This window comes from Chiloscyllium punctatum, chromosome 34 (genome assembly GCF_047496795.1).
Source record: "Chiloscyllium punctatum isolate Juve2018m chromosome 34, sChiPun1.3, whole genome shotgun sequence".
Classification (NCBI taxonomy): domain Eukaryota; kingdom Metazoa; phylum Chordata; class Chondrichthyes; order Orectolobiformes; family Hemiscylliidae; genus Chiloscyllium; species Chiloscyllium punctatum.
The window spans coordinates 62,574,175-62,579,623 of NC_092772.1; positions in this window are offsets into that span (position 1 = coordinate 62,574,175).

The following is a 5,449-nucleotide window of genomic DNA, read 5'->3' on the forward strand; positions in this document are numbered from 1 at the left end:
CTCCAACCCAACCCCAACACCACCCCAACTCCAACACCACCCCAACTCCAACACCACCCCAATTCAACTCCAATTCAACCCCAACTTATCCCAACCCCAATTCAACCCCAACCCTACCCAACTCAACCTCAACTCAACCTCAAATCAACCCCAACTCAACTCCAACCCAACTCAACTTCAACTCAACCCAGCTCAACCACAACCCAACTCCAACTCAACCCCAACTCAGCCTCAACCCAACCCCAACTCAACCCCAACTCAACCCCAACACAACCCCAACTCAACCCCAACTCAACCCCAGCTCAACCCCAACTCAACCCCAGCTCAACCCCAACACAACCCCAACACAACCCCAACTCAACCCCAACTCAACCCCAGCTCAACCCCAACACAACCCCAACTCAACCCCAACTCAACCTCAACTCAACTCCAACTCAACCCCAACTCGTCTTCAACTCAACTCCAACCTCAACGCAATCTCAACTCAACTCAACCTCAACCCTACCCCAACTCAACCCCCTCAACCTCAGCATCAATTCAACCCCTTCACAATCTCACTGCGTCCCCACTACAGTCAGAAACACTCCCCTCACCCCTTATCTGATCTCACTGTACCACCACTACAGTCTTAAACACTCTGCTCACCCCCTCCCCAATCTCACTGTAACCCCCATACAGACAGAAACACCCCTTCACCCACTTCCCAATCTCACTGTAACCATCACGTATATTCAGACACCCCCACACCCCCTTCCCAATCTCACTGTAATCCCCACTACAGTCAGAAACACTCCCCTCAACCCCGCTTCCCAATCTCACTTTAACCCCGACTACAGTCAGAAACACAGCCCTCACCCCCCTTCCAATCTCACTGTAATCCCCATTACAGCCATAAACACGCCCCTCACTGCCTTCCCAATCTCACTGTCATCCCCACTACAGTCAGAAAAAAACCCTCACACCCATCACAATCTCACTGTAACTCTCACTACAGTCATAAACACCCCCTCACCCCCTTCACAGCCTCACTGTAACCCCTGCTACAGTCAGGAAAACTCCGTCACCCCCTTCCCAATCTCACTGAAACCCCTACTACAGTCAGACTCTCCCCTCACCCCATCCCAATCTCTCTGTAACCCAAACAACAGTCAGAAACACCCCCTTCACCCCTTCGAAATTGCACTGTAAACCCCACTACAGACAGAAACACTCCCTTCACCCCTTCTGAATTCACTGTAATCCCCACTACAGTCGGAAACACTCACCTCACCCCCTTTCCAATCTGACTGTAATCCCCACTACAGTCAGAAAAATTCCCCTCACCCCCTTCCCAACCTCACTGTAGCCCCTATACAGTCAGAAACACTCCCTCTGACACCCCTTCTCAATTATACTGTAACCACTACAATCAGAAACGCTCCCCTTACTGCCATCACAATCACACTGTAACCCCCATACAGTCAGAAACATCCTCTGACCCCCTTCTCAATCTCACTGCAACCCCCACTACAGTCAGAGACACTCCACTCAACCCTTTCCCAATCTCAGTGTCCCCTACTACAGTCAAAAACACTCTCTCTCACCCCCTTCCCAATCTCACTGTGTCCCCCACTACAGTCAAAAACACTCTCTCTCACCCCCTTCACAATCTCACTGTGTCTCCCACTACAGTCAAAAACACTCTCTCTCACCCCCTTCACAATCTCACTGTGTCCCCCACTACAGTCAGAAACACTCCCCTAACCCCTTTCCCAATCTCACTGTGTCCCCCACTACAGTCAGAAACACTCTCTCTCACCCCCTTCACAATCTCACTGTGTCCCCCACTACAGTCAGAAACACTCCCCTAACCCCCTTCCCAATCTCACTGTAACCCCCACTACAGTCAGACTCCACCTCACCCCCTTCCCAATCTCACTGTCACTCCCACTACAGTCAAACAAACCCTCAGCCCTTCCCAATCTCACTGCAAACCCCCAGAACTGTCAGAAACACTCCCCTCACCCCCTTCCAATCTCACTGTAACTCCCACTACAGTCAGAAACACTCCCCTCACCCCTTATCCAATCTCACTGTAAACCCCACTACAGTCAGGATCAACCCCTCACTGACTTCCCAATCTTACTGTGTCCCCCACTACAGTCAGAAACACTCCCTCACTGCCGTCACAACCACACTGTAACGCCCATACAGTCAGAAACACACTCTGAGCCCCTTCTCAATCACACTGTAACCACTACAATTAGAAACATCCCCCTCACCCCCTTCCCAATCTCACTGTAATCCCCACTACAGTCAGAAACACTCCCCTCACCCCTTATCCAATCTCACTGTAAACCCCACTACAGTCAGGATCAACCCCTCACTGACTTCCCAATCTTACTGTGTCCCCCACTACAGTCAGAAACACTCCCTTTCTGCCATCACAATCACACTGTAATCCCCATACAGTCAGAAACATCCTCTGACCCCCTTCCCAATCCCACTGTAAACTCCACTACAGTCAGAAACACTCCATCACCCCTTCCCAATCTCACTGTAACTCCCACTACAGTCAGAAACACTCCCCTCACACACTTCCCAATCTCACTGTGTCCCCCACTACAGTCAGAAACGCCCCCACCCCTTCACAATCTCACTGTAACCCCCATACAGTCAGAAACACCCTCTGACCCCCCTTCTCAATCACACTGTAACCACTACAGTCTGAAACACTCCACTCACCGCCTTCCCAATCTTACTGTAAACCCCACTACAGTCAGGATCAAACCCTCACTCACTTCCCAATCTCACTGTCCCCCACTACAGTCAGAAACACTCCTTCACTGCTGTCACAATCACACTGTAACCCCCATACAGTCAGAAACATCCTCTGACCCACTTCACAATCTCACTGTAACCACTACAGTCAGAAACATCCTCTGACCCCCTTCTCAATCGCACTGTAACCACTACAGTCAGAAACTTCCCCCTCACCCACTTCCCAATCTCACTGTAACCATCACGACATTCAGACACCCCCACACCCCCTTCCCAATCTCACTGTAATCCCCACTACAGTCAGAAACATGCCCCTCACCCCTTCCCAATCTTACTGTCATCCCCATTACAATCAGAAACACTTCATCACCCCTTCCCAATCTCACTGAAACTCCCACTACAGTCAGAAACACTGCCCTCACCTCCTTCCCACTCTCACTGTTACCCCCACTACAGTCAGACCCTCCTCTCACCCCATCCCAATCTCTCTGCAACCCACACAACAGTCAGAAACACCCCCGCACCCCTTCCCAATCGCACTGAAAACCCCAAAACAGACAGACACACACTCCCTTCACCCATTCCAAATTCACTGTAATCTCAGTACAGTCAGAAACACTCCCCTCACGCCCTTTCCAATCTCACTGTAACCCCCTTTACAATCAGATTGGGGAGTGTGTCTGACTGTAGTGGGGGTTACAGTGTGATTGGGAAGGGGGTGAGGGGACTGTTTCTGCCTGTAGTGGACGTGTCACTGAGATTGGAAAGGTGGTTGGGGAATGAGTCTGACTGTACTGGAGGTTTCAGTCAGATTGGGAAGGGCATTGGGGAGTGTTTCTGCCTGTAGTGGGGGTGTCAGTGAGATTGGGAAGGTGGTTGGGGAGTGTTTCTGACTAGTGGGGGTGTCAGTGAGATTGGGAATGGGTTTTGGAAATGTATCTGCCTGTAGTGGGGTGTCAGTGAGATTGGGAAGGGGGTTGGGGAGTGTGTCTGACTGTAGTGGGGGTGTCAGTTGGATTGGAAAGGGCATTGGGGAGTGTTTCTGCCTGTAGTGGGGGTGTCAGTGAGATTGGGAAGGGGGTTGGGAGTGTGTCTGACTGTAGTAGGGGTTATAGTGATATTGGGAATGGGGGTTGGGGTGTGTGCCTGACTGTAGTGGGGCATCAGTGAGATTGGGAAGGGGGTTTGGAAGTGTGTCTGACTGTAGTGGGGGTGTCAGTGAGATTGGGAAGGGGGTTGGGGAATGTGTCTGACTGTACTGGAGGTTTCAGTGAGATTGGGAAGGGGGTTGGGGAGTGTTTCTGCCTGTAGTGGGGTTGTCAGTGAGATTGGGAAGGGGATGTGGGAATGTGTCCGACTGTAGTGGGGGTTTCAGTGAGATTGAGAAGGGTGTTGGGGAGTGTGTCTGACTGTAGTGGGGGTTATGGTGAGATTGGGAAGTGCGTTGGGGAGTGTGTCTGCCTGTAGTGGGGGTGGCAGTGAGATTGGAAAGGGGATTGGGGAGTGTGTCTGACTGTAGTGGGGTTTACAGTGTGATTGGGAAGGGGGTGAGGGGACTGTTTCTGACTGTAGTAGGGGTATCAGTGCGATTGAGACGGGGTTTTGGGAGTGTGTCTGACTGTAGTGGGGGTGTCAGTTGGTTTGGGAAGGGCATTGGGGAGTGTTTCTGCCTGTAGTGGGGGTGTCAGTGAGATTGGGAAGGGGGTTGGGAGTGTGTCTGACTGTAGTAGGGGTTATAGTGATATTGGGAAGTGCGTTGGGGAGTGTTTCTGCCTGTTGTGGGGGTGTCAGTGAGATCGGGAAGGGGGTTGGGAGTGTGTCTGACTGTAGTAGGGGTTATAGTGATATTGGGAAGGGGGTTGGGGTGTGTGCCTGACTGTAGTGGGGCATCAGTGAGATTGGGAAGGGGATTTGGGAATGTGTCCGACTGTAGTGGGGGTTTCAGTGAAATTGGGAAGGGGGTTTGGAAGTGTGTCTGACTGTAGTGGGGGTGTCTGAGATTGGGAAGTGCGCTGGGGAGTGTTTCTGCCTGTAGTGGGGTTTACAGTGTGATTGGGAAGGGGGTGAGGGGACTGTTTCTGACTGTAGTAGGGGTATCAGTGAGATTAGGAATGGGTTTTGGGAGTGTGCCTGACTGTAGTGGGGGTTATGGTGAGATTGGGAAGTGCGTTCGGGAGTGTTTCTGCCTGTAGTGGGGGTGACAGTGAGATTGGGACGGGGTTTTGGGAGTGTGCCTGACTGTAGTGGGGTTGTCAGTGAGATTGGGAAGGGGTTTTGGGAGTGTTTCTGTCTGTAGTGTGGGTGTCAGTCGGATTTGGAAGGGCATTGGGGAGTGTTTCTGCCTGTAGTGGGGGTGTCAGTGAGATTGGGAAGGGGGTTGGGAGTGTGTCTGACTGTAGTAGGGGTTATAGTGAGATTGGGAAGTGCGTTGGGGAGTGTTTCTGCCTGTAGTGGGGTTGTCAGTGAGATTGGGAAGGGGATTTGGGAATGTGTCTGACTGTAGTTGGGGTTATGGTGAGATTGGGAATTGCGTTTGGGAGTGTTTCTGCCTGTAGTGGGGATGGCAGTGAGATTGGAAAGGGGATTGGGGAGTGTGTCTGACAGTAGTGGGGTTTACGGTGTGATTGGCAAGGGGGTGAGGGGACTGTTTCAGACTGTATTGGGAGTGTCAGTGAGATTGGGACAGGGT